The sequence below is a fragment of the Magnolia sinica genome, chromosome 3 (genome assembly GCF_029962835.1).
Source record: "Magnolia sinica isolate HGM2019 chromosome 3, MsV1, whole genome shotgun sequence".
Taxonomy (NCBI): Eukaryota; Viridiplantae; Streptophyta; class Magnoliopsida; order Magnoliales; family Magnoliaceae; genus Magnolia; species Magnolia sinica.
In genome coordinates, this window is record NC_080575.1 from 12981033 (window position 1) to 12992424 (window position 11392).

An 11392-nucleotide genomic window follows, 5' to 3' on the forward strand; every position below is an offset into this window, starting at 1 on the left:
ATAAAAAAAAAATATTACTCTGATCCATATATAAATTTTAAATAACCTTAACATAAACTATCAATATTCAAAGTAAAAGAGTGAGGATCTTATAAAATTGAGTGATGAGGCTTACTTGAGGCTGTAATGGTATGGTCAAATATGTGATGTGATTATCCTTAAGACTGTGATGTGGTTGATCAAGAGTATAACTTAGTTCCATTTTAAGATGTGAATGGGTTTTAAGTGGGGAGCTAGGCCATGCCATGGACGTTGTGAAATGAATGGCTACATTCCTTGCAACCTGTATGCCATTTATTTTTCAGATTATTTTCTTCACTTGTTTCTCTATGTGGTATTTGATCTTATATATATATATATATAAAGAAATCTGCATATTATTTGTTTGATGAATTGCTTCAGGGAAGAAAAAATGTGTTGAAACAATTCACATGAGGCACACATAATACTCACCCTGCTTTTGAACATGAAGGCATTTTTTAATTGTACAATGACCATCATCAATGTATGAAGCGTTAGGGATGGATGTTTATTATGGTTCCTGTTAGTCATGGTTTACCTCTTCTACTCAACTTATCTAAATGAAAGAAACACATGATATGGAAAATTGATAAAGAATGAACATGGGAGATTTTTTAAACCACATATCTTCTCTTTAATGATACCTAATGCAAGTAGTTAATTTCATTTTCATCTTTTGGTCTTCAAGTTGGTGACTATCTTCACTTGATCTTTCTACTCCTATAAGATCTTTTTTCTTTACAAATTTCCAATTAAATGTTGACGGGGGATTTGTTCCTTTAATGAAACTGAATTGGCGACAACAATTAAAGGGCTATTGATGATTAGTTCTCCCTCAGTGTACGTTTTGATTTTCCTGATTACAGTACTGCACCTAGAAAGAAATTGAGAAGGGAAAAGATACAGTTGAATGTGAACATTGGTGTTGAGAAAGAAGTTGTTTGAAAGACAACTAGCTTTTGTCCAAAGGTGAATTCACACTTGTATTTATATCTATTTGCTCTATACTACTATACTTTTTTTCTTATCCAAATAACTTACAATCCAAACACCCCTTAAGTGTACCAATCATGCAAGATCTAGACCAAAATGCCCTTGAAATCATAGATGGGCCATTCGGCCTAACAAAATATGACATTAAACCAGGCCCAATTTTTAAATGGGCTTAAATTTTGGGCCCAGACTAGCTGTGGGAGTCAAATTTAGGATTATATATTGATGTTTTCATGTGACGTTGATAGTTATAGCTGTTTGGATTGATTGGCAATAAAATTGAGAAATTAAAATGCAAGAGGAGTAAGATTTGTAAGGAACACCATTATGTATGTGTCTAATCCATGCTGCCGGCCATTTATTTCACAAATGGACCACATCACGTGAAATAGGGGAATTGAACATAGACCGTTGAAACCTTCTTAGGGCCATAAAAAGTTTTGGATCAAGCTGATATATGTGTTTACCCTTCATCTATCTTTGTGTGACCTTATGAACAAGTTGGATGACAGATGTACATCCTTATGAGCTCTGATCCAAGTTTCAACTTTAAATTGTAGATGTCATTGTTTCACTTGTTTCTGTGGTGCGGTCCATTTGAGCTTTGGATATGCTTCATTTTTGGTCTAGTCCCCTAAAATGAATTAGTGAAATGGATGGACATCATGGATCAGACACATAAATTATGGTGGGCCCTACATATTTAAAGAAATACAATTCTTGTCCGATTAGTAGCATTAAATCCAATTTTGGGGTAATTAAAATGGTAATTTCCTTCTCTATCAAACACCGGTGAAAACTAATTTTACACTACCATTTACATTTACAATAGAGAAACAAACGGGCCTTATAATCAGACTATTTAATACTTGGATTTTGGCATACATGCAAATAAGAAGAAGAAGAGAATTTTACTTGCCACAAAAGTACTTCCTAATTCCTTTGAGAGAGAGAGAGAGAGAGAGAGAGAGAGAGAGAGAGAGAGAGAGAGATGTGAAGAAGTGTGAAGAGGATTGAGGAAGAAGTAATGAGTGAGAGTGGGAGGGAAACAGAGAGATGTGAAGAAGTGTGGAGGGGAGGGATGTAGAAGCAACGAGTGGAGTCCGGATCGTTGGCTTTTTCCTTCCCATTTTCTTTCTCTATTTTTTTTTCCTTTGGTTTTTTTTCATAATCGTTTGGAGTCCTTTTTTTTTTTTTAAGTGAGTGGTGATGTGGACCAATGAGGATTAGGCAATCAGGGAATCCTTGTTTACTGAATAAAGAGGATCCGGACTCATAAATAAATGTTGAGTTGTGCTAAGTGGAGTTGGAGGTCCCTGGCCACAGAAAGTTCCTATGGTTGGAAGCTATGTGGGGCCCACAGAGATGCCCATGAGAAATCCACTCCGTGCATCAATTTCTCAAGCTCACAATAGCATAGGGAAAAAAAAACAGATCCAAAGCTCAGGTGGGCCACCCGAGTTTTGGATTCATGTCCTATTGTGATATTGAGAAACTGAATTATGGAGCGGATTTCCCATGGGCACAATGGTCCACTCTCTAGTGAGAGTGTTGTATCATGTTTTCCGGTGAATTTATGAACATTGTTATATGTCTTTAATGTTTACACATCACAATCAAGTATTAAAACTAGAAATTGGAAAAAAAAAAGGAAGGCATAAATATCATTTTATTTTTTTATTTTTATTTTTGAAAAATGGCCTTTGAGCCTTTATTTGTCTAAATGGCCTCAATCTATAGTTTTAATCCTAAAAACTATAGTAAGAGTGGTCGAAATCTACTATAGAATGATTTAGGAAAGTTTTTTGGAATGAGAAAAGTAGAAAATGAGGAGAAATTTAGATTTAAATAGAAAAACAAGTGGCCATTTTTTAGCATTACGGGGGTAAGGTTGTTATGCCCTGTAAATGCTGATATGGTCCCAAAAATCCAACTAACCCTTTTCACTCGTGTATCGCGTAATGGTCATGGTCATTACCCATACATACCAGCCTTTTCAACCGTATTGTAATGTGTATGGAGCACCTTGAGTGAAACCTTAGAAACAGATAGCCAATGATCCACATTCAACATACAATATTCTTAACTTATTAATTCGGGAAATTAATATATTTGTAACATATGTGGCCCACTTGACCTATAGACCAGTTTGTGTTTTAGGCTAAATATTTGCCAAGTAGCGCACCTAATGAATTTCCTGATCTATCAACCATTATAAACCAAGATTGGTAGATTAGAAGAGTTGTTTTTCTTATTAATTGGAATTTAACTCTTTAGGACTTCTCATTGCCAGCTTTAAAAAAAAAAGAGAAGATGGCAGAGGAGATTGAAGCACTAGACGCCAAGTTGTATGAAATACCCATGGCTTTCCTCAAGTTAGTCTTTGGAAAAACCCTCAAGGAGAGGTATATTTTTGGCTTTTCTCTATCCTTACTATCATTTTATTTTATATTTATTTGCGCTATTCACTTCTTATTAATATGTTAACTAGTACAAGCTTGTAGAAAGCTTGTTCATGTCAAGAGCTTGTTCAATAAATAAAAGGGGAACTTACCTGTTTATACTTAATCTGAATATGTGGGGCCCGTGGTTGGTTTGTCCAAGCCATTAATCTGATGGTCCCCATAGAGGATGAACTGTGCTTAAAAAATATGCAGGGCACTCGACTGGTTGAGTGGCCCCCAAATGTGGCTCCAAATCTTAACAATCTCCCACTTGGAGACACATCGCCATAAACCTTCGTCTTCTACATTCGGAGTGCACCACCTCCCCATCTTCAAGCCTGAAGACCAATCAAAGCTGAACAGAGCTTCAACTTCTCCCGTGTGACCGCCTTAGTCAGCATATCCGCAGGATTCTCACTTGTATGAATCTTCTCCAGAGCAATCGATCCATCTTCCAGTAACGAATGTATGAAGTGATATCTGATGGCAATATGCTTGGTCCTTGAATGAAAGGCTGAATTCTTAACCAAGTGTATTGCAATCTAATTGTCACTGTACAGCTTGCAATCTGCTTGCTTCTTACCCAACTCTTCCATGAAACCTTGCATCCATACCATCTCCTTTCACGCTTCTGTAGCCGCAACATATTCTGCTTCTGTCGTACTAATAGATACTATCTTCTGTAACTGAGAGACCCAACTGACTCTAGCACTATCCAGAGAAAAAACATAACATGTAGTGCTTCTTCTGCTGTCGATATCTCCTACCAAATCTGAATCCACATAGCCTTGTAGCTTGATTTTTGATCCTCCATAACATAGCCCTACATCTTTAGTACCTACTAAGTATCTAAGGATCCACTTCATAGCTTCCTAATGTTTCTTCCCGGGGTTGTTCATGAACCTCCTAACAACTCCCACTGCTTGAGCAATGTCTGGCCTCGTGCTCACCATAGCATACATGAGACTCCCAATAGCTGACGCGTATGGGACTTTAGCCATGTAGTCCCGTTCCTCCTGTGTCTTTGCCCCTTACTTCTTAGATAGCTTGAAGTAGTTGGCTAATGGAGTGCTAACCGGCTTAGCACCTCCCATATTGAATTGACCAAGTACCTTGGCTATGTACTCTGCCTGTGACAAAACTAATTTCTTGTTTTTCCTGTCACGCTTTTTCCTTATGCCTAGGATTTGTTTTGCAGCTCCTAAATTCTTCATGGAAAATTCTCTAGACAGTTGTCTTTTGAGATATGAGATGTCCTTCGTGCTTGAACCGACTACAAGCATATCATCAACGTATAGAAGAAGGATGATGTACGACGTATCAAACTTCTTCAAATAACAACAGTGGTCTGCATGACATCTCCTAAAACCATTTCCCGACATGAAACTGTTGAAATTCTTATACCACTGCCTCGGGGCCTGCTTCAGGCCATATAGACTCTTCTTCAGTATGTACACCTTGTTCTCCTTTCCTAGTACCACATATCTTGTCGGCTGATGCACATATATCTCTTCTTCAAGGTCCCTATGAAGAAAGGCTATCTTAACATCTAGCTCTCTAGATGTAAGTCCTCTATAGCCACTATACTCAAGACCATGTGAATCCTAGACATTTTCATCACAGGTGAAAATATTTCAGTGAAATCGATACTAGCCTTTTGTTGAAACCCTTTCACAACCAATCTAGCCTTGTACCGTTTCGAACCATCGTGCTCCTCCTTCAGTCTGTAAACCCACTTGTTATGAAGAGCTTTCTTACCCTTGGGTAGAGTGACTAGCTCCTATGTACGATTGAACTCAAGAGAGTCCATCTCATCATCCATGGCTTGCTCCCACTTAACCAGTGTATCCGATTGTAATGCCTCTTTAAAACAATCTAGTTCACCATTATCTGTTAGCAGTAGATAATTTAAGGAGGGTAAGTATCGGACCGTGGATCTCCTCTCCCAAGTAGACCTCCTCACAACTAGTGTATGTGGCTTTGCCTCATAATGCTCCTGTGCATGATCATCCTGTGGCGTTGTAATACTCGTGTCTAGTAACTCTTCCAACTCTACGAATTCTTTCTCCTTGGCCTTATTTTCCTACACATTGTCATTATGCATCACTTTTTCATTGAAGATTACGTCCTTGCTTCTTATGATTTTTCTGTTTTCTACATCCCAAAACCCGTAGCCAAAATTATGCTGCCTGTTGTATATAAACGTACACCTCCTGGACTTCGCATCTAGCTTGTTTCTATGCTTTGCATCAATGTGATCATATGAAGTGCAACCGAACACTCTGAGATGTGCAAGGTTTACTTCTTTCTCAGTCCACATTTTTTCTGGTAGCTCACCATCTAATGGTGCTGAGGGACCTCTATTGATGAGATATGCGGCAGTATTCACAGCATCTGCCAAAAAGGTCTTGAGCAACCCTGCATGTAACCTCATGCTCCTTGCGCCCTCAAGGATAGTCCTGTTAATACGCTCAGTCACACCATTCTGCTGCGGTGTCCCTGAAATTATTTTTTGATGTTTGATTCCATTTGCTGCACAATACTCCTCAAGTCTCTTATCACAGTACTCTCCCCCATTATCAGATTTGAAATATTTTATTATTTTACCTGTCTCGTTTTCTACCATTACTTTTCACTTCTTAAATATATCAAATACATCAAATTTGTGCTTTAAGAAATAAACCTACAGTTTTCTACTAGCATCATTAGTAAAAGAAATAAAATAACGTGAGCGCACTATGAGATGATACCTGTGCCGGTCCCCACACATCAGTGTTTACGAGGTCCAACAGATGCGTCTTTGGAGTGCGCCTATCTTCTTGAAACTTACCCTCTTCTGCTTGCTATACATGCAGTCCTCACAAAATTCCAAGTCAATAGACTTTAGCCCTGGTAGCTTCCCTTTTGACAATAACACTTTCATCCCTTTCTCACTCATATGTCCTAATCTCTGATGCCATAATTGCCCATTCACTCCAGTTGATGTGACCGCGAGTGAACTATACGATCCTAAAGTCACGTACAAAGTACCTTCCTTTTTGCCTCGAGATATCACCAAGGCACCTTTTGTGATATTCTAGGAATCACTGGTGAATGTTGTCACATAACCGGTATCTGCCAACTGCCCCATTGAGATCAAATTCTGTTTCAAACTTGATACATGTCTGACATCCTTCAATTTCAAAGTCGTTCTGTTTTTCTGATTTATATGAACGTCTCCCTTTCTAACGATACTACACGGCTCATCATCACCCAGGTAGACTCTCCCGAAGTTACCTGATACATAATTACGCAGAACTTCCTTACGTGAAGTGGCATGAAATGAAGCACCCGAGTTTATGACCCAAGACTCATTCCTCGCATCAAGAGACAAGATCAACGCATCTGTGTCACTCTCCTTAGATAGATTCACTGAATCCTTCCCGCTTTGAGAGCTTCCTTCTTGTTTTTTGAGCGCCCTGCAATCACGTTTCATGTGCCCCTTCTTCCTGCAATGCCAACACCCGTCTTTGTCTTTCGGTCCCTTAGACTTCTTCCTCGACTTAAAACGTCCGTGTTTATTGCATCCTTTGTTTAGCGATCTTCCTCATCCTTCAATATTTAGAGCATTCCCTAAATTCCTTAAAACTCCTGATGCATTTCTTTTAGATTCTTCGCTAAGAATTAGACCGGCCACATCATCAAATTTCAGCTTTGTCGACCCTGAAGAATTACTCACAGCAATCACCAAACCATTCCAACTGTCTGGTAAACTGGACAAGATCAATAATGCCCTGACCTCATCCTCAAAAACAATGCCAACGGATTCTAACTGGCTCGTGACTGTATTGAACTCGTTTAGATGTTCAGCCATCTCCCACCATCTGACATCTTCATGTTGAATAGCTGTTTCATAAGATGAACCTTGTTGGATGCTGAGGGTTTTTCATATATGGTGGCTAGGGCTTCCATTAATTCTTTTGTAGTTTTCATCTTGGATATATTGAAGGCGACGCTCTTAGACAAAGAGAGTCGGATCGTTTCTAAAGCCTTTCGATTCAATAAAAACCATTCATCATTTGTCATCTTTTCTAGTTTCTTCTCTTTTCCTCCTAGAGGAATATAAAGGTCCTTCTGATACAGATAATTTTCCATCTGCATCTTCCAGAAGGCAAAGTTTGAACCATCAAACTTCTCAATTCTACTCTTGCCTTCTTCCATCATCGCTCCCAATAGAACTAAACCAATAGCTCTAATACCAGTTGTTGCGCAGCACACCAATAACACAGTGAACCGAGATCCAATCTCCGGTCTCACCCACAGACGATAAACAGAAAGAAATATAAACTAGAAAAAGAATCAAAGCACTCCGAACAAACCCATAAAAGGCCATCTATATGGGTTTGAGCGCTTAGATATTCTCTACCAGAAATAAAGTCAGTCCACAAGTAGATTGTCTAGTGTTAGAAATAGGTGGGTGAGTTAGAAAATAGTCGGCCAAGTTTCTGTGGCCCACCAAATTAGTGGATCGCCTTGAATCTTGGCATAGGACATCTACATGTTGGTACCCTTTTGATGGATGAATTGAATCTCATGCCTATACATGCATGGTGTGAATGGGCTTATTAGAAAAGCTCTGTTATTTTATTTTGTCTAACCTTTGCTTAAACTAAACCAGATTTTATAATCAAATTTTGCAGTTCTTGTTACTTTGAGGATGAATCGGTGACACTGGATATATGAGGCTGAGATCGGCATGCTTGATCTATGCAGTGAAAGGGCACAAATACAAGATGGTCAAATAATCCTTGATCTTGGCTGTGGACAGGGACCATTTACTTTACATGTTGCTCAGAAGTATAAAAATTGCCGTGTTACAGCTGTTACCAACTCGATCTCTCAGAAAGACTTCATAGAGGAGCAATGCAAGTAAGACTGTTAAGGGGTATTAAAGTGGATTCCTTGTATTACATATGTAAATCTCATATTATTATGCATGGTTTGCATCTTACAATTTTTCTTGAATGATGATAGTAGCAATTGGACCTACTGGTAGCATTACGAATATCGTAGTCAGACAATACAGTCTCTCTAAAATCAACTCTTACCTTTCCAAAAAAATAAAAAATCAACTCTCTTAGTTGGACAATACATCCCTATAAAATAAACTACATATACGTTTAGGTTGACCACAACCAGCGATGCACTATCAACCATCCAAGGGCCTCTCGGAGGACTGTATATGAGTGATCGTGCAAAAAGTAAGTTTGGTTGATTTCAGGGTTGCACCCAAATAGGACCTTATATTGTTAGAAAAAAGGATATCATGTTGAGAAAAATCTCTAAGCATGTTAAATACAATGAGATTCCTATTGAAGAAGTTACACCGAATAACTTTCCACTTTCATCCCTTTGGAACCTTCAGCTATCAAATGTTGAGGTTATATTAGAATATGTAACAAAGCTCAAAATGGAGGCTACATTGGATAGGATAATAGCTGTTGGATTAATCAAGGTAAGTGATCTACTCTCATCTTAAAATAAGGTTGTTGTTTGAATCACGTGGATTGAACTAGTACTTAAAACTTCATTTGTTTTCCCAGCACATGAAGAACTTTTGAGTTATTTCTAAGAAGAGTAGCCAAGTGGATGAACCATTACAGCCTTCTTTTTGTGGAACATTTATGCCATAAAACCTTAGCTTATGAGTACGAGGTATGCTCTCAAGTCATCGATCAAGCTCTAGGCTTAAATGTCATCATGTTGCCAAATTTTAGTTTTTATCTTGAATTTGAATTATTATTATTTCATTGTTCATTTCCATTTTCTGTTAGCAAATTACCACGCTTCATGTTCGTGCCCTCAATTTGAGTTTATTGCAATAAGATATATCACATGTTATTCTTATTGGCCTCCTTTGCATGCATCTCTTATAGGTTATTGATGATGATGATTGGTACACGGACCTCATGTTCCCTTCCGGGACATTGATCATGCCATCAGCCTCACTTCTTCTATATTTCCAGGTTAGACCACATAACTCTATTTCAAGTAGTTTATACCTTTTTTGAATTGCGTGATTATAGTTTGGTCTGCATTTCTATTCCTTGCCTTCTTTGCTTTTGTTGAATCTAAAATATGGATATGGAAAACAAACATGAAATCTATTCAAAATGGAAAGGGAAAAGTGGATTCTATAATGAAAACTGTTGTTCGGTTTGCAGTGCAGTTTCCATGGATTTACCTGAATGCGTAAAAATTTTATCGGCCAAACAGTCACCCATTTCCCTTTGGAGGCCTTGAAAATTAATTTGACACCTTTCGATGTTGCATTTTTTTCCATAGAATCTGGAGATGGAAAACGTTTTACAAGATCTTTTAAGTCAAACTTTCCAAATTTATGACTTCTACTTTGTAAGATCTCTAAAATTTAAATCAAGAGCAATGTTACGGCAATTCGCTTGGAGGTGATTTGCTGTACTACAACACATCCTCTCCCTCTAAAGAACAGACAATATAAATCTCCACAGGGCCCACGATGATGTGTATATGTGACATCCAATCTGTGCATCACCCTAGACAACATTTTAGGAGGTAAGCCCAAAAATCATGTTGGTCACGCCATAGACAAACATGGGAATGGAGACTGTCCACCATTGAAATCTTCCAGAGGCCCACTGTGATGTTTATATATGACATCCAACCTGTTTATAAGGCGAGTATATGAAGTGAAAAACCAAATAATTTCTTTATCCAAGACTTCAATGGATCCTAGGAAGATTCAATGGTGTGCATCCCATCCCATTGTTCCCTGTGGTGTGGCCCACTTAAATTTTCGATGGGGCTGATTTCTGGGATAATGATCTGTTGCAGACGATGAATGGAGTGGATTTCACAAAAACAAAAAAAACATCATGATGGGCCCTATAGGTATTTATGTCGCACCCACTGCCTTCATACAATTACATGGGGAGCAGAGGACGCATGTCCGAATAATAGTGCACATCCCCATAGCACTACGCTTGAATCGATTCGTCAAACTTTCAAAGCATGAACTTCTCTTTGCAGGATCAAATAGTAAGCGATTGTGTCTAATATTTTTTAACTGCTTGTATTATTTTCAGGAAGATGTGTCAGTTGTCAACCATTGGATTTTCAACGGGAAGAATTTTGGGACTCGCCCTGCATGTGCAATCTTAGAAAATAAAGCATAGTTGTTTTATCATTGACTTGATTTTGTCCAACTTTACTAAGAGTGGAACTTCCATTTCATTTCTTGCAGGGAAGAATGGTTGAAGAACTTGGACTCTAATATGGATGAGATGAAGAAAATAATGGAGTCTTCCACTGGCAGCAAGGAAGAGGCAATGAAAATGATAATCCAATCGCGAAATTATTGCATGGCCACAAGCGAGCTATTCTTGTATAATGATGAGGAAGAATGGATGGGTTCTCATGTCGTCTTTAAGAAGAAATTGTTTCGAGAGTAGTTGAATAGGTAGTATTACTTGGTTAAATAATCTGGGTGGTTTAGTTGAATAAGCAATTCGTTGTATTAGAGCCAGTCCATATTGGGCTCATTAGAGTCCACACGTATTGTAGACGCTATAATCTTTTATAAATAATATTTTTGTATTAGGGTTGCAGTTATTCAACACTTCTCTACTTGCATGGCTCATTGACTGGACCCCACTCGCTAGCCATGTAGATATATGGCTTGCAGTTGATCTTCGTCATCTGATCAACATCTGATGTTGCTTAACATGGTATCAGAGCTTGCCGATACCATTGACAGATCTCGACGCTCACATGAGTACCGCCTTACACGAGCCACCCACCCCGAGTGTGTCCCCGTATCCCACAAGCTACTTGACACTCGCTCACGGCGTGAAAATGCCCCTGCTCTAAAAGTTCAAACTGATAGAGCATGGCGAATCAATCCCTTTATCTCATAG

At 38.5% G+C, this 11392-nt stretch overlaps 1 long non-coding RNA gene across 1 annotated transcript; it reads left to right on the top strand.

Moving 5' to 3' along the window:
• Positions 1 to 8831: 8831 nt before the first annotated feature.
• Positions 8832 to 11072, top strand: LOC131241427 (uncharacterized). The gene is made up of 5 exons (XR_009169026.1): positions 8832 to 8952; positions 9041 to 9152; positions 9374 to 9463; positions 10562 to 10625; positions 10725 to 11072. It is a non-coding gene; the product is annotated as an uncharacterized LOC131241427 (long non-coding RNA).
• Positions 11073 to 11392: the final 320 nt, after the last annotated feature.